Genomic DNA, 19,864 nt, shown 5'->3' on the forward strand with positions numbered 1-19,864 from the left:
ACAATCACTCATAAAAACCTGGGAGAGTTCTGCGCTCTGATACCAAATGACGCGATGCTCGTTACGAGGAACACGATTTCCAGCGGAAGGACCGTTTTCTCCACAAGTTTGGTGACTCCGCGACCCAACGCCTATAGAGACGCGAACCTTGGAATAATGAAGACGCCACAAACAATGGCGAAAGATCGTTTGATAAGTCGGGGATTGAATGACGCCACAATCGGATGCGAAAGACCGATTGATAAGTCAGTTTGAACGCCACAAGACTCGTCTTGATAAGTTCGATAAAAGTTCATATAGAACTCAAGAGAAGACTCTCATTTTTTTTTTTTTATCAAAATCTGGATCCTTTCTCATTAAAATGAAGATGAATTTATAGGCATGAAACAACCCTTCATGCTAGGAAAACCAAAAGCCTCATTTAAACCCATTAACACAATGAAAAACGAAATTATAACCCCCTAAGTAATCAGACCACATAATGACACCTCTTAAACCCAATAAATACAACATTTTGAATTCAGCCTACTAATAAAACGAAAATAAACAATTACCAATTGTTTCAGCCAACTAAAAGATACCACTTTAAGGTGAAACTTCATAAGAATCCCAAAAGTCATGCCCATTTATAATCTGGTGAAGAATAAAACGTTTTTGGCTTCTTATCCATCTCTTCAATTGCTTAGATGATGAATTAACCATTTTGCTTCTGGATACGTAGATGCTGCAGCCCATGCGAAGATTTAAAGTTTTTCCATTCATCTTGGCTTAAACCATGAAAGTCTTCATTGAAGTCTTGAACTCTTGTATTTGGAATTGGCTCGTTGACATGTCTTGGTTTAGACGCTGCCCTTATCATATCATACTCTCTCTCTTGGAAAAGATTTGTCCTCAAATCTTGCATGTTGTTTGCAGCGATTGGGGATATCTTGAACTCCTTTGATTGAGAGGAAATTACTTCATCCTCCAGGCTCCTGTTCTCTTCAAAATCATTACCTTCAAAGTCTGGAACTTCTAAGTTTACTTTAATAGGATCTTCGTTCAGCGTAGTCACATAATCCTTCTCCGTGGGCTTTTTCATTTCTTTAACAACTTCAACACGCTGAACAAGTTCTTCCTTGTCTTCTTGTTCAGTCGGTTGTTCCAACATGGCGTAAATGTTTTCCATCAAAAGAATCCACTCTGACCTCCTTTTCTTTTGAATCAGACTTCTTGGTTGTAATTTTTCTTCAACTTGATCTAATCTCTTCACAAGCTTTCTCGTTTCTTTTGAAACCATATCCTTCATTTCACTCAAAACCTTATCAAAATCCATTTTCTTTTAATAAAACTAATAACAATCACTCATAAAAACCTGGGAGAGTTCTGCGCTCTGATACCAAATGACGCGATGCTCGTTACGAGGAACACGATTTCCAGCGGAAGGACCGTTTTCTCCACAAGTTTGGTGACTCCGCGACCCAACGCCTATAGAGACGCGAACCTTGGAATAATGAAGACGCCACAAACAATGGCGAAAGATCGTTTGATAAGTCGGGGATTGAATGACGCCACAATCGGATGCGAAAGACCGATTGATAAGTCAGTTTGAACGCCACAAGACTCGTCTTGATAAGTTCGATAAAAGTTCATATAGAACTCAAGAGAAGACTCTCATTTTTTTTTTTTTTATCAAAATCTGGATCCTTTCTCATTAAAATGAAGATGAATTTATAGGCATGAAACAACCCTTCATGCTAGGAAAACCAAAAGCCTCATTTAAACCCATTAACACAATGAAAAACGAAATTATAACCCCCTAAGTAATCAGACCACATAATGACACCTCTTAAACCCAATAAATACAACATTTTGAATTCAGCCTACTAATAAAACGAAAATAAACAATTACCAATTGTTTCAGCCAACTAAAAGATACCACTTTAAGGTGAAACTTCATAAGAATCCCAAAAGTCATGCCCATTTATAATCTGGTGAAGAATAAAACGTTTTTGGCTTCTTATCCATCTCTTCAATTGCTTAGATGATGAATTAACCATTTTGCTTCTGGATACGTAGATGCTGCAGCCCATGCGAAGATTTAAAGTTTTTCCATTCATCTTGGCTTAAACCATGAAAGTCTTCATTGAAGTCTTGAACTCTTGTATTTGGAATTGGCTCGTTGACATGTCTTGGTTTAGACGCTGCCCTTATCATATCATACTCTCTCTCTTGGAAAAGATTTGTCCTCAAATCTTGCATGTTGTTTGCAGCGATTGGGGATATCTTGAACTCCTTTGATTGAGAGGAAATTACTTCATCCTCCAGGCTCCTGTTCTCTTCAAAATCATTACCTTCAAAGTCTGGAACTTCTAAGTTTACTTTAATAGGATCTTCGTTCAGCGTAGTCACATAATCCTTCTCCGTGGGCTTTTTCATTTCTTTAACAACTTCAACACGCTGAACAAGTTCTTCCTTGTCTTCTTGTTCAGTCGGTTGTTCCAACATGGCGTAAATGTTTTCCATCAAAAGAATCCACTCTGACCTCCTTTTCTTTTGAATCAGACTTCTTGGTTGTAATTTTTCTTCAACTTGATCTAATCTCTTCACAAGCTTTCTCGTTTCTTTTGAAACCATATCCTTCATTTCACTCAAAACCTTATCAAAATCCATTTTCTTTTAATAAAACTAATAACAATCACTCATAAAAACCTGGGAGAGTTCTGCGCTCTGATACCAAATGACGCGATGCTCGTTACGAGGAACACGATTTCCAGCGGAAGGACCGTTTTCTCCACAAGTTTGGTGACTCCGCGACCCAACGCCTATAGAGACGCGAACCTTGGAATAATGAAGACGCCACAAACAATGGCGAAAGATCGTTTGATAAGTCGGGGATTGAATGACGCCACAATCGGATGCGAAAGACCGATTGATAAGTCAGTTTGAACGCCACAAGACTCGTCTTGATAAGTTCGATAAAAGTTCATATAGAACTCAAGAGAAGACTCTCATTTTTTTTTTTTATCAAAATCTGGATCCTTTCTCATTAAAATGAAGATGAATTTATAGGCATGAAACAACCCTTCATGCTAGGAAAACCAAAAGCCTCATTTAAACCCATTAACACAATGAAAAACGAAATTATAACCCCCTAAGTAATCAGACCACATAATGACACCTCTTAAACCCAATAAATACAACATTTTGAATTCAGCCTACTAATAAAACGAAAATAAACAATTACCAATTGTTTCAGCCAACTAAAAGATACCACTTTAAGGTGAAACTTCATAAGAATCCCAAAAGTCATGCCCATTTATAATCTGGTGAAGAATAAAACGTTTTTGGCTTCTTATCCATCTCTTCAATTGCTTAGATGATGAATTAACCATTTTGCTTCTGGATACGTAGATGCTGCAGCCCATGCGAAGATTTAAAGTTTTTCCATTCATCTTGGCTTAAACCATGAAAGTCTTCATTGAAGTCTTGAACTCTTGTATTTGGAATTGGCTCGTTGACATGTCTTGGTTTAGACGCTGCCCTTATCATATCATACTCTCTCTCTTGGAAAAGATTTGTCCTCAAATCTTGCATGTTGTTTGCAGCGATTGGGGATATCTTGAACTCCTTTGATTGAGAGGAAATTACTTCATCCTCCAGGCTCCTGTTCTCTTCAAAATCATTACCTTCAAAGTCTGGAACTTCTAAGTTTACTTTAATAGGATCTTCGTTCAGCGTAGTCACATAATCCTTCTCCGTGGGCTTTTTCATTTCTTTAACAACTTCAACACGCTGAACAAGTTCTTCCTTGTCTTCTTGTTCAGTCGGTTGTTCCAACATGGCGTAAATGTTTTCCATCAAAAGAATCCACTCTGACCTCCTTTTCTTTTGAATCAGACTTCTTGGTTGTAATTTTTCTTCAACTTGATCTAATCTCTTCACAAGCTTTCTCGTTTCTTTTGAAACCATATCCTTCATTTCACTCAAAACCTTATCAAAATCCATTTTCTTTTAATAAAACTAATAACAATCACTCATAAAAACCTGGGAGAGTTCTGCGCTCTGATACCAAATGACGCGATGCTCGTTACGAGGAACACGATTTCCAGCGGAAGGACCGTTTTCTCCACAAGTTTGGTGACTCCGCGACCCAACGCCTATAGAGACGCGAACCTTGGAATAATGAAGACGCCACAAACAATGGCGAAAGATCGTTTGATAAGTCGGGGATTGAATGACGCCACAATCGGATGCGAAAGACCGATTGATAAGTCAGTTTGAACGCCACAAGACTCGTCTTGATAAGTTCGATAAAAGTTCATATAGAACTCAAGAGAAGACTCTCATTTTTTTTTTTTTTATCAAAATCTGGATCCTTTCTCATTAAAATGAAGATGAATTTATAGGCATGAAACAACCCTTCATGCTAGGAAAACCAAAAGCCTCATTTAAACCCATTAACACAATGAAAAACGAAATTATAACCCCCTAAGTAATCAGACCACATAATGACACCTCTTAAACCCAATAAATACAACATTTTGAATTCAGCCTACTAATAAAACGAAAATAAACAATTACCAATTGTTTCAGCCAACTAAAAGATACCACTTTAAGGTGAAACTTCATAAGAATCCCAAAAGTCATGCCCATTTATAATCTGGTGAAGAATAAAACGTTTTTGGCTTCTTATCCATCTCTTCAATTGCTTAGATGATGAATTAACCATTTTGCTTCTGGATACGTAGATGCTGCAGCCCATGCGAAGATTTAAAGTTTTTCCATTCATCTTGGCTTAAACCATGAAAGTCTTCATTGAAGTCTTGAACTCTTGTATTTGGAATTGGCTCGTTGACATGTCTTGGTTTAGACGCTGCCCTTATCATATCATACTCTCTCTCTTGGAAAAGATTTGTCCTCAAATCTTGCATGTTGTTTGCAGCGATTGGGGATATCTTGAACTCCTTTGATTGAGAGGAAATTACTTCATCCTCCAGGCTCCTGTTCTCTTCAAAATCATTACCTTCAAAGTCTGGAACTTCTAAGTTTACTTTAATAGGATCTTCGTTCAGCGTAGTCACATAATCCTTCTCCGTGGGCTTTTTCATTTCTTTAACAACTTCAACACGCTGAACAAGTTCTTCCTTGTCTTCTTGTTCAGTCGGTTGTTCCAACATGGCGTAAATGTTTTCCATCAGAAGAATCCACTCTGACCTCCTTTTCTTTTGAATCAGACTTCTTGGTTGTAATTTTTCTTCAACTTGATCTAATCTCTTCACAAGCTTTCTCGTTTCTTTTGAAACCATATCCTTCATTTCACTCAAAACCTTATCAAAATCCATTTTCTTTTAATAAAACTAATAACAATCACTCATAAAAACCTGGGAGAGTTCTGCGCTCTGATACCAAATGACGCGATGCTCGTTACGAGGAACACGATTTCCAGCGGAAGGACCGTTTTCTCCACAAGTTTGGTGACTCCGCGACCCAACGCCTATAGAGACGCGAACCTTGGAATAATGAAGACGCCACAAACAATGGCGAAAGATCGTTTGATAAGTCGGGGATTGAATGACGCCACAATCGGATGCGAAAGACCGATTGATAAGTCAGTTTGAACGCCACAAGACTCGTCTTGATAAGTTCGATAAAAGTTCATATAGAACTCAAGAGAAGACTCTCATTTTTTTTTTTTTTCAAAATCTGGATCCTTTCTCATTAAAATGAAGATGAATTTATAGGCATGAAACAACCCTTCATGCTAGGAAAACCAAAAGCCTCATTTAAACCCATTAACACAATGAAAAACGAAATTATAACCCCCTAAGTAATCAGACCACATAATGACACCTCTTAAACCCAATAAATACAACATTTTGAATTCAGCCTACTAATAAAACGAAAATAAACAATTACCAATTGTTTCAGCCAACTAAAAGATACCACTTTAAGGTGAAACTTCATAAGAATCCCAAAAGTCATGCCCATTTATAATCTGGTGAAGAATAAAACGTTTTTGGCTTCTTATCCATCTCTTCAATTGCTTAGATGATGAATTAACCATTTTGCTTCTGGATACGTAGATGCTGCAGCCCATGCGAAGATTTAAAGTTTTTCCATTCATCTTGGCTTAAACCATGAAAGTCTTCATTGAAGTCTTGAACTCTTGTATTTGGAATTGGCTCGTTGACATGTCTTGGTTTAGACGCTGCCCTTATCATATCATACTCTCTCTCTTGGAAAAGATTTGTCCTCAAATCTTGCATGTTGTTTGCAGCGATTGGGGATATCTTGAACTCCTTTGATTGAGAGGAAATTACTTCATCCTCCAGGCTCCTGTTCTCTTCAAAATCATTACCTTCAAAGTCTGGAACTTCTAAGTTTACTTTAATAGGATCTTCGTTCAGCGTAGTCACATAATCCTTCTCCGTGGGCTTTTTCATTTCTTTAACAACTTCAACACGCTGAACAAGTTCTTCCTTGTCTTCTTGTTCAGTCGGTTGTTCCAACATGGCGTAAATGTTTTCCATCAAAAGAATCCACTCTGACCTCCTTTTCTTTTGAATCAGACTTCTTGGTTGTAATTTTTCTTCAACTTGATCTAATCTCTTCACAAGCTTTCTCGTTTCTTTTGAAACCATATCCTTCATTTCACTCAAAACCTTATCAAAATCCATTTTCTTTTAATAAAACTAATAACAATCACTCATAAAAACCTGGGAGAGTTCTGCGCTCTGATACCAAATGACGCGATGCTCGTTACGAGGAACACGATTTCCAGCGGAAGGACCGTTTTCTCCACAAGTTTGGTGACTCCGCGACCCAACGCCTATAGAGACGCGAACCTTGGAATAATGAAGACGCCACAAACAATGGCGAAAGATCGTTTGATAAGTCGGGGATTGAATGACGCCACAATCGGATGCGAAAGACCGATTGATAAGTCAGTTTGAACGCCACAAGACTCGTCTTGATAAGTTCGATAAAAGTTCATATAGAACTCAAGAGAAGACTCTCATTTTTTTTTTTTATCAAAATCTGGATCCTTTCTCATTAAAATGAAGATGAATTTATAGGCATGAAACAACCCTTCATGCTAGGAAAACCAAAAGCCTCATTTAAACCCATTAACACAATGAAAAACGAAATTATAACCCCCTAAGTAATCAGACCACATAATGACACCTCTTAAACCCAATAAATACAACATTTTGAATTCAGCCTACTAATAAAACGAAAATAAACAATTACCAATTGTTTCAGCCAACTAAAAGATACCACTTTAAGGTGAAACTTCATAAGAATCCCAAAAGTCATGCCCATTTATAATCTGGTGAAGAATAAAACGTTTTTGGCTTCTTATCCATCTCTTCAATTGCTTAGATGATGAATTAACCATTTTGCTTCTGGATACGTAGATGCTGCAGCCCATGCGAAGATTTAAAGTTTTTCCATTCATCTTGGCTTAAACCATGAAAGTCTTCATTGAAGTCTTGAACTCTTGTATTTGGAATTGGCTCGTTGACATGTCTTGGTTTAGACGCTGCCCTTATCATATCATACTCTCTCTCTTGGAAAAGATTTGTCCTCAAATCTTGCATGTTGTTTGCAGCGATTGGGGATATCTTGAACTCCTTTGATTGAGAGGAAATTACTTCATCCTCCAGGCTCCTGTTCTCTTCAAAATCATTACCTTCAAAGTCTGGAACTTCTAAGTTTACTTTAATAGGATCTTCGTTCAGCGTAGTCACATAATCCTTCTCCGTGGGCTTTTTCATTTCTTTAACAACTTCAACACGCTGAACAAGTTCTTCCTTGTCTTCTTGTTCAGTCGGTTGTTCCAACATGGCGTAAATGTTTTCCATCAAAAGAATCCACTCTGACCTCCTTTTCTTTTGAATCAGACTTCTTGGTTGTAATTTTTCTTCAACTTGATCTAATCTCTTCACAAGCTTTCTCGTTTCTTTTGAAACCATATCCTTCATTTCACTCAAAACCTTATCAAAATCCATTTTCTTTTAATAAAACTAATAACAATCACTCATAAAAACCTGGGAGAGTTCTGCGCTCTGATACCAAATGACGCGATGCTCGTTACGAGGAACACGATTTCCAGCGGAAGGACCGTTTTCTCCACAAGTTTGGTGACTCCGCGACCCAACGCCTATAGAGACGCGAACCTTGGAATAATGAAGACGCCACAAACAATGGCGAAAGATCGTTTGATAAGTCGGGGATTGAATGACGCCACAATCGGATGCGAAAGACCGATTGATAAGTCAGTTTGAACGCCACAAGACTCGTCTTGATAAGTTCGATAAAAGTTCATATAGAACTCAAGAGAAGACTCTCATTTTTTTTTTTTATCAAAATCTGGATCCTTTCTCATTAAAATGAAGATGAATTTATAGGCATGAAACAACCCTTCATGCTAGGAAAACCAAAAGCCTCATTTAAACCCATTAACACAATGAAAAACGAAATTATAACCCCCTAAGTAATCAGACCACATAATGACACCTCTTAAACCCAATAAATACAACATTTTGAATTCAGCCTACTAATAAAACGAAAATAAACAATTACCAATTGTTTCAGCCAACTAAAAGATACCACTTTAAGGTGAAACTTCATAAGAATCCCAAAAGTCATGCCCATTTATAATCTGGTGAAGAATAAAACGTTTTTGGCTTCTTATCCATCTCTTCAATTGCTTAGATGATGAATTAACCATTTTGCTTCTGGATACGTAGATGCTGCAGCCCATGCGAAGATTTAAAGTTTTTCCATTCATCTTGGCTTAAACCATGAAAGTCTTCATTGAAGTCTTGAACTCTTGTATTTGGAATTGGCTCGTTGACATGTCTTGGTTTAGACGCTGCCCTTATCATATCATACTCTCTCTCTTGGAAAAGATTTGTCCTCAAATCTTGCATGTTGTTTGCAGCGATTGGGGATATCTTGAACTCCTTTGATTGAGAGGAAATTACTTCATCCTCCAGGCTCCTGTTCTCTTCAAAATCATTACCTTCAAAGTCTGGAACTTCTAAGTTTACTTTAATAGGATCTTCGTTCAGCGTAGTCACATAATCCTTCTCCGTGGGCTTTTTCATTTCTTTAACAACTTCAACACGCTGAACAAGTTCTTCCTTGTCTTCTTGTTCAGTCGGTTGTTCCAACATGGCGTAAATGTTTTCCATCAAAAGAATCCACTCTGACCTCCTTTTCTTTTGAATCAGACTTCTTGGTTGTAATTTTTCTTCAACTTGATCTAATCTCTTCACAAGCTTTCTCGTTTCTTTTGAAACCATATCCTTCATTTCACTCAAAACCTTATCAAAATCCATTTTCTTTTAATAAAACTAATAACAATCACTCATAAAAACCTGGGAGAGTTCTGCGCTCTGATACCAAATGACGCGATGCTCGTTACGAGGAACACGATTTCCAGCGGAAGGACCGTTTTCTCCACAAGTTTGGTGACTCCGCGACCCAACGCCTATAGAGACGCGAACCTTGGAATAATGAAGACGCCACAAACAATGGCGAAAGATCGTTTGATAAGTCGGGGATTGAATGACGCCACAATCGGATGCGAAAGACCGATTGATAAGTCAGTTTGAACGCCACAAGACTCGTCTTGATAAGTTCGATAAAAGTTCATATAGAACTCAAGAGAAGACTCTCATTTTTTTTTTTTTATCAAAATCTGGATCCTTTCTCATTAAAATGAAGATGAATTTATAGGCATGAAACAACCCTTCATGCTAGGAAAACCAAAAGCCTCATTTAAACCCATTAACACAATGAAAAACGAAATTATAACCCCCTAAGTAATCAGACCACATAATGACACCTCTTAAACCCAATAAATACAACATTTTGAATTCAGCCTACTAATAAAACGAAAATAAACAATTACCAATTGTTTCAGCCAACTAAAAGATACCACTTTAAGGTGAAACTTCATAAGAATCCCAAAAGTCATGCCCATTTATAATCTGGTGAAGAATAAAACGTTTTTGGCTTCTTATCCATCTCTTCAATTGCTTAGATGATGAATTAACCATTTTGCTTCTGGATACGTAGATGCTGCAGCCCATGCGAAGATTTAAAGTTTTTCCATTCATCTTGGCTTAAACCATGAAAGTCTTCATTGAAGTCTTGAACTCTTGTATTTGGAATTGGCTCGTTGACATGTCTTGGTTTAGACGCTGCCCTTATCATATCATACTCTCTCTCTTGGAAAAGATTTGTCCTCAAATCTTGCATGTTGTTTGCAGCGATTGGGGATATCTTGAACTCCTTTGATTGAGAGGAAATTACTTCATCCTCCAGGCTCCTGTTCTCTTCAAAATCATTACCTTCAAAGTCTGGAACTTCTAAGTTTACTTTAATAGGATCTTCGTTCAGCGTAGTCACATAATCCTTCTCCGTGGGCTTTTTCATTTCTTTAACAACTTCAACACGCTGAACAAGTTCTTCCTTGTCTTCTTGTTCAGTCGGTTGTTCCAACATGGCGTAAATGTTTTCCATCAAAAGAATCCACTCTGACCTCCTTTTCTTTTGAATCAGACTTCTTGGTTGTAATTTTTCTTCAACTTGATCTAATCTCTTCACAAGCTTTCTCGTTTCTTTTGAAACCATATCCTTCATTTCACTCAAAACCTTATCAAAATCCATTTTCTTTTAATAAAACTAATAACAATCACTCATAAAAACCTGGGAGAGTTCTGCGCTCTGATACCAAATGACGCGATGCTCGTTACGAGGAACACGATTTCCAGCGGAAGGACCGTTTTCTCCACAAGTTTGGTGACTCCGCGACCCAACGCCTATAGAGACGCGAACCTTGGAATAATGAAGACGCCACAAACAATGGCGAAAGATCGTTTGATAAGTCGGGGATTGAATGACGCCACAATCGGATGCGAAAGACCGATTGATAAGTCAGTTTGAACGCCACAAGACTCGTCTTGATAAGTTCGATAAAAGTTCATATAGAACTCAAGAGAAGACTCTCATTTTTTTTTTTATCAAAATCTGGATCCTTTCTCATTAAAATGAAGATGAATTTATAGGCATGAAACAACCCTTCATGCTAGGAAAACCAAAAGCCTCATTTAAACCCATTAACACAATGAAAAACGAAATTATAACCCCCTAAGTAATCAGACCACATAATGACACCTCTTAAACCCAATAAATACAACATTTTGAATTCAGCCTACTAATAAAACGAAAATAAACAATTACCAATTGTTTCAGCCAACTAAAAGATACCACTTTAAGGTGAAACTTCATAAGAATCCCAAAAGTCATGCCCATTTATAATCTGGTGAAGAATAAAACGTTTTTGGCTTCTTATCCATCTCTTCAATTGCTTAGATGATGAATTAACCATTTTGCTTCTGGATACGTAGATGCTGCAGCCCATGCGAAGATTTAAAGTTTTTCCATTCATCTTGGCTTAAACCATGAAAGTCTTCATTGAAGTCTTGAACTCTTGTATTTGGAATTGGCTCGTTGACATGTCTTGGTTTAGACGCTGCCCTTATCATATCATACTCTCTCTCTTGGAAAAGATTTGTCCTCAAATCTTGCATGTTGTTTGCAGCGATTGGGGATATCTTGAACTCCTTTGATTGAGAGGAAATTACTTCATCCTCCAGGCTCCTGTTCTCTTCAAAATCATTACCTTCAAAGTCTGGAACTTCTAAGTTTACTTTAATAGGATCTTCGTTCAGCGTAGTCACATAATCCTTCTCCGTGGGCTTTTTCATTTCTTTAACAACTTCAACACGCTGAACAAGTTCTTCCTTGTCTTCTTGTTCAGTCGGTTGTTCCAACATGGCGTAAATGTTTTCCATCAAAAGAATCCACTCTGACCTCCTTTTCTTTTGAATCAGACTTCTTGGTTGTAATTTTTCTTCAACTTGATCTAATCTCTTCACAAGCTTTCTCGTTTCTTTTGAAACCATATCCTTCATTTCACTCAAAACCTTATCAAAATCCATTTTCTTTTAATAAAACTAATAACAATCACTCATAAAAACCTGGGAGAGTTCTGCGCTCTGATACCAAATGACGCGACGCTCGTTACGAGGAACACGATTTCCAGCGGAAGGACCGTTTTCTCCACAAGTTTGGTGACTCCGCGACCCAACGCCTATAGAGACGCGAACCTTGGAATAATGAAGACGCCACAAACAATGGCGAAAGATCGTTTGATAAGTCGGGGATTGAATGACGCCACAATCGGATGCGAAAGACCGATTGATAAGTCAGTTTGAACGCCACAAGACTCGTCTTGATAAGTTCGATAAAAGTTCATATAGAACTCAAGAGAAGACTCTCATTTTTTTTTTTTTATCAAAATCTGGATCCTTTCTCATTAAAATGAAGATGAATTTATAGGCATGAAACAACCCTTCATGCTAGGAAAACCAAAAGCCTCATTTAAACCCATTAACACAATGAAAAACGAAATTATAACCCCCTAAGTAATCAGACCACATAATGACACCTCTTAAACCCAATAAATACAACATTTTGAATTCAGCCTACTAATAAAACGAAAATAAACAATTACCAATTGTTTCAGCCAACTAAAAGATACCACTTTAAGGTGAAACTTCATAAGAATCCCAAAAGTCATGCCCATTTATAATCTGGTGAAGAATAAAACGTTTTTGGCTTCTTATCCATCTCTTCAATTGCTTAGATGATGAATTAACCATTTTGCTTCTGGATACGTAGATGCTGCAGCCCATGCGAAGATTTAAAGTTTTTCCATTCATCTTGGCTTAAACCATGAAAGTCTTCATTGAAGTCTTGAACTCTTGTATTTGGAATTGGCTCGTTGACATGTCTTGGTTTAGACGCTGCCCTTATCATATCATACTCTCTCTCTTGGAAAAGATTTGTCCTCAAATCTTGCATGTTGTTTGCAGCGATTGGGGATATCTTGAACTCCTTTGATTGAGAGGAAATTACTTCATCCTCCAGGCTCCTGTTCTCTTCAAAATCATTACCTTCAAAGTCTGGAACTTCTAAGTTTACTTTAATAGGATCTTCGTTCAGCGTAGTCACATAATCCTTCTCCGTGGGCTTTTTCATTTCTTTAACAACTTCAACACGCTGAACAAGTTCTTCCTTGTCTTCTTGTTCAGTCGGTTGTTCCAACATGGCGTAAATGTTTTCCATCAAAAGAATCCACTCTGACCTCCTTTTCTTTTGAATCAGACTTCTTGGTTGTAATTTTTCTTCAACTTGATCTAATCTCTTCACAAGCTTTCTCGTTTCTTTTGAAACCATATCCTTCATTTCACTCAAAACCTTATCAAAATCCATTTTCTTTTAATAAAACTAATAACAATCACTCATAAAAACCTGGGAGAGTTCTGCGCTCTGATACCAAATGACGCGATGCTCGTTACGAGGAACACGATTTCCAGCGGAAGGACCGTTTTCTCCACAAGTTTGGTGACTCCGCGACCCAACGCCTATAGAGACGCGAACCTTGGAATAATGAAGACGCCACAAACAATGGCGAAAGATCGTTTGATAAGTCGGGGATTGAATGACGCCACAATCGGATGCGAAAGACCGATTGATAAGTCAGTTTGAACGCCACAAGACTCGTCTTGATAAGTTCGATAAAAGTTCATATAGAACTCAAGAGAAGACTCTCATTTTTTTTTTTTATCAAAATCTGGATCCTTTCTCATTAAAATGAAGATGAATTTATAGGCATGAAACAACCCTTCATGCTAGGAAAACCAAAAGCCTCATTTAAACCCATTAACACAATGAAAAACGAAATTATAACCCCCTAAGTAATCAGACCACATAATGACACCTCTTAAACCCAATAAATACAACATTTTGAATTCAGCCTACTAATAAAACGAAAATAAACAATTACCAATTGTTTCAGCCAACTAAAAGATACCACTTTAAGGTGAAACTTCATAAGAATCCCAAAAGTCATGCCCATTTATAATCTGGTGAAGAATAAAACGTTTTTGGCTTCTTATCCATCTCTTCAATTGCTTAGATGATGAATTAACCATTTTGCTTCTGGATACGTAGATGCTGCAGCCCATGCGAAGATTTAAAGTTTTTCCATTCATCTTGGCTTAAACCATGAAAGTCTTCATTGAAGTCTTGAACTCTTGTATTTGGAATTGGCTCGTTGACATGTCTTGGTTTAGACGCTGCCCTTATCATATCATACTCTCTCTCTTGGAAAAGATTTGTCCTCAAATCTTGCATGTTGTTTGCAGCGATTGGGGATATCTTGAACTCCTTTGATTGAGAGGAAATTACTTCATCCTCCAGGCTCCTGTTCTCTTCAAAATCATTACCTTCAAAGTCTGGAACTTCTAAGTTTACTTTAATAGGATCTTCGTTCAGCGTAGTCACATAATCCTTCTCCGTGGGCTTTTTCATTTCTTTAACAACTTCAACACGCTGAACAAGTTCTTCCTTGTCTTCTTGTTCAGTCGGTTGTTCCAACATGGCGTAAATGTTTTCCATCAAAAGAATCCACTCTGACCTCCTTTTCTTTTGAATCAGACTTCTTGGTTGTAATTTTTCTTCAACTTGATCTAATCTCTTCACAAGCTTTCTCGTTTCTTTTGAAACCATATCCTTCATTTCACTCAAAACCTTATCAAAATCCATTTTCTTTTAATAAAACTAATAACAATCACTCATAAAAACCTGGGAGAGTTCTGCGCTCTGATACCAAATGACGCGACGCTCGTTACGAGGAACACGATTTCCAGCGGAAGGACCGTTTTCTCCACAAGTTTGGTGACTCCGCGACCCAACGCCTATAGAGACGCGAACCTTGGAATAATGAAGACGCCACAAACAATGGCGAAAGATCGTTTGATAAGTCGGGGATTGAATGACGCCACAATCGGATGCGAAAGACCGATTGATAAGTCAGTTTGAACGCCACAAGACTCGTCTTGATAAGTTCGATAAAAGTTCATATAGAACTCAAGAGAAGACTCTCATTTTTTTTTTTTTTCAAAATCTGGATCCTTTCTCATTAAAATGAAGATGAATTTATAGGCATGAAACAACCCTTCATGCTAGGAAAACCAAAAGCCTCATTTAAACCCATTAACACAATGAAAAACGAAATTATAACCCCCTAAGTAATCAGACCACATAATGACACCTCTTAAACCCAATAAATACAACATTTTGAATTCAGCCTACTAATAAAACGAAAATAAACAATTACCAATTGTTTCAGCCAACTAAAAGATACCACTTTAAGGTGAAACTTCATAAGAATCCCAAAAGTCATGCCCATTTATAATCTGGTGAAGAATAAAACGTTTTTGGCTTCTTATCCATCTCTTCAATTGCTTAGATGATGAATTAACCATTTTGCTTCTGGATACGTAGATGCTGCAGCCCATGCGAAGATTTAAAGTTTTTCCATTCATCTTGGCTTAAACCATGAAAGTCTTCATTGAAGTCTTGAACTCTTGTATTTGGAATTGGCTCGTTGACATGTCTTGGTTTAGACGCTGCCCTTATCATATCATACTCTCTCTCTTGGAAAAGATTTGTCCTCAAATCTTGCATGTTGTTTGCAGCGATTGGGGATATCTTGAACTCCTTTGATTGAGAGGAAATTACTTCATCCTCCAGGCTCCTGTTCTCTTCAAAATCATTACCTTCAAAGTCTGGAACTTCTAAGTTTACTTTAATAGGATCTTCGTTCAGCGTAGTCACATAATCCTTCTCCGTGGGCTTTTTCATTTCTTTAACAACTTCAACACGCTGAACAAGTTCTTCCTTGTCTTCTTGTTCAGTCGGTTGTTCCAACATGGCGTAAATGTTTTCCATCAAAAGAATCCACTCTGACCTCCTTTTCTTTTGAATCAGACTTCTTGGTTGTAATTTTTCTTCAACTTGATCTAATCTCTTCACAAGCTTTCTCGTTTCTTTTGAAACCATATCCTTCATTTCACTCAAAACCTTATCAAAATCCATTTTCTTTTAATAAAACTAATAACAATCACTCATAAAAACCTGGGAGAGTTCTGCGCTCTGATACCAAATGACGCGACGCTCGTTACGAGGAACACGATTTCCAGCGGAAGGACCGTTTTCTCCACAAGTTTGGTGACTCCGCGACCCAACGCCTATAGAGACGCGAACCTTGGAATAATGAAGACGCCACAAACAATGGCGAAAGATCGTTTGATAAGTCGGGGATTGAATGACGCCACAATCGGATGCGAAAGACCGATTGATAAGTCAGTTTGAACGCCACAAGACTCGTCTTGATAAGTTCGATAAAAGTTCATATAGAACTCAAGAGAAGACTCTCATTTTTTTTTTTTTATCAAAATCTGGATCCTTTCTCATTAAAATGAAGATGAATTTATAGGCATGAAACAACCCTTCATGCTAGGAAAACCAAAAGCCTCATTTAAACCCATTAACACAATGAAAAACGAAATTATAACCCCCTAAGTAATCAGACCACATAATGACACCTCTTAAACCCAATAAATACAACATTTTGAATTCAGCCTACTAATAAAACGAAAATAAACAATTACCAATTGTTTCAGCCAACTAAAAGATACCACTTTAAGGTGAAACTTCATAAGAATCCCAAAAGTCATGCCCATTTATAATCTGGTGAAGAATAAAACGTTTTTGGCTTCTTATCCATCTCTTCAATTGCTTAGATGATGAATTAACCATTTTGCTTCTGGATACGTAGATGCTGCAGCCCATGCGAAGATTTAAAGTTTTTCCATTCATCTTGGCTTAAACCATGAAAGTCTTCATTGAAGTCTTGAACTCTTGTATTTGGAATTGGCTCGTTGACATGTCTTGGTTTAGACGCTGCCCTTATCATATCATACTCTCTCTCTTGGAAAAGATTTGTCCTCAAATCTTGCATGTTGTTTGCAGCGATTGGGGATATCTTGAACTCCTTTGATTGAGAGGAAATTACTTCATCCTCCAGGCTCCTGTTCTCTTCAAAATCATTACCTTCAAAGTCTGGAACTTCTAAGTTTACTTTAATAGGATCTTCGTTCAGCGTAGTCACATAATCCTTCTCCGTGGGCTTTTTCATTTCTTTAACAACTTCAACACGCTGAACAAGTTCTTCCTTGTCTTCTTGTTCAGTCGGTTGTTCCAACATGGCGTAAATGTTTTCCATCAAAAGAATCCACTCTGACCTCCTTTTCTTTTGAATCAGACTTCTTGGTTGTAATTTTTCTTCAACTTGATCTAATCTCTTCACAAGCTTTCTCGTTTCTTTTGAAACCATATCCTTCATTTCACTCAAAACCTTATCAAAATCCATTTTCTTTTAATAAAACTAATAACAATCACTCATAAAAACCTGGGAGAGTTCTGCGCTCTGATACCAAATGACGCGATGCTCGTTACGAGGAACACGATTTCCAGCGGAAGGACCGTTTTCTCCACAAGTTTGGTGACTCCGCGACCCAACGCCTATAGAGACGCGAACCTTGGAATAATGAAGACGCCACAAACAATGGCGAAAGATCGTTTGATAAGTCGGGGATTGAATGACGCCACAATCGGATGCGAAAGACCGATTGATAAGTCAGTTTGAACGCCACAAGACTCGTCTTGATAAGTTCGATAAAAGTTCATATAGAACTCAAGAGAAGACTCTCATTTTTTTTTTTTTTTTCAAAATCTGGATCCTTTCTCATTAAAATGAAGATGAATTTATAGGCATGAAACAACCCTTCATGCTAGGAAAACCAAAAGCCTCATTTAAACCCATTAACACAATGAAAAACGAAATTATAACCCCCTAAGTAATCAGACCACATAATGACACCTCTTAAACCCAATAAATACAACATTTTGAATTCAGCCTACTAATAAAACGAAAATAAACAATTACCAATTGTTTCAGCCAACTAAAAGATACCACTTTAAGGTGAAACTTCATAAGAATCCCAAAAGTCATGCCCATTTATAATCTGGTGAAGAATAAAACGTTTTTGGCTTCTTATCCATCTCTTCAATTGCTTAGATGATGAATTAACCATTTTGCTTCTGGATACGTAGATGCTGCAGCCCATGCGAAGATTTAAAGTTTTTCCATTCATCTTGGCTTAAACCATGAAAGTCTTCATTGAAGTCTTGAACTCTTGTATTTGGAATTGGCTCGTTGACATGTCTTGGTTTAGACGCTGCCCTTATCATATCATACTCTCTCTCTTGGAAAAGATTTGTCCTCAAATCTTGCATGTTGTTTGCAGCGATTGGGGATATCTTGAACTCCTTTGATTGAGAGGAAATTACTTCATCCTCCAGGCTCCTGTTCTCTTCAAAATCATTACCTTCAAAGTCTGGAACTTCTAAGTTTACTTTAATAGGATCTTCGTTCAGCGTAGTCACATAATCCTTCTCCGTGGGCTTTTTCATTTCTTTAACAACTTCAACACGCTGAACAAGTTCTTCCTTGTCTTCTTGTTCAGTCGGTTGTTCCAACATGGCGTAAATGTTTTCCATCAAAAGAATCCACTCTGACCTCCTTTTCTTTTGAATCAGACTTCTTGGTTGTAATTTTTCTTCAACTTGATCTAATCTCTTCACAAGCTTTCTCGTTTCTTTTGAAACCATATCCTTCATTTCACTCAAAACCTTATCAAAATCCATTTTCTTTTAATAAAACTAATAACAATCACTCATAAAAACCTGGGAGAGTTCTGCGCTCTGATACCAAATGACGCGATGCTCGTTTCGAGGAACACGATTTCCAGCGGAAGGACCGTTTTCTCCACAAGTTTGGTGACTCCGCGACCCAACGCCTATAGAGACGCGAACCTTGGAATAATGAAGACGCCACAAACAATGGCGAAAGATCGTTTGATAAGTCGGGGATTGAATGACGCCACAATCGGATGCGAAAGACCGATTGATAAGTCAGTTTGAACGCCACAAGACTCGTCTTGATAAGTTCGATAAAAGTTCATATAGAACTCAAGAGAAGACTCTCATTTTTTTTTTTATCAAAATCTGGATCCTTTCTCATTAAAATGAAGATGAATTTATAGGCATGAAACAACCCTTCATGCTAGGAAAACCAAAAGCCTCATTTAAACCCATTAACACAATGAAAAACGAAATTATAACCCCCTAAGTAATCAGACCACATAATGACACCTCTTAAACCCAATAAATACAACATTTTGAATTCAGCCTACTAATAAAACGAAAATAAACAATTACCAATTGTTTCAGCCAACTAAAAGATACCACTTTAAGGTGAAACTTCATAAGAATCCCAAAAGTCATGCCCATTTATAATCTGGTGAAGAATAAAACGTTTTTGGCTTCTTATCCATCTCTTCAATTGCTTAGATGATGAATTAACCATTTTGCTTCTGGATACGTAGATGCTGCAGCCCATGCGAAGATTTAAAGTTTTTCCATTCATCTTGGCTTAAACCATGAAAGTCTTCATTGAAGTCTTGAACTCTTGTATTTGGAATTGGCTCGTTGACATGTCTTGGTTTAGACGCTGCCCTTATCATATCATACTCTCTCTCTTGGAAAAGATTTGTCCTCAAATCTTGCATGTTGTTTGCAGCGATTGGGGATATCTTGAACTCCTTTGATTGAGAGGAAATTACTTCATCCTCCAGGCTCCTGTTCTCTTCAAAATCATTACCTTCAAAGTCTGGAACTTCTAAGTTTACTTTAATAGGATCTTCGTTCAGCGTAGTCACATAATCCTTCTCCGTGGGCTTTTTCATTTCTTTAACAACTTCAACACGCTGAACAAGTTCTTCCTTGTCTTCTTGTTCAGTCGGTTGTTCCAACATGGCGTAAATGTTTTCCA

The sequence above is a fragment of the Urtica dioica genome, chromosome 4 (assembly GCF_054948205.1).
Source record: "Urtica dioica subsp. dioica isolate 48M chromosome 4, U.dioica_male_clone48M_v1_H2, whole genome shotgun sequence".
In the NCBI taxonomy this organism is placed as follows: Eukaryota; Viridiplantae; Streptophyta; class Magnoliopsida; order Rosales; family Urticaceae; genus Urtica; species Urtica dioica.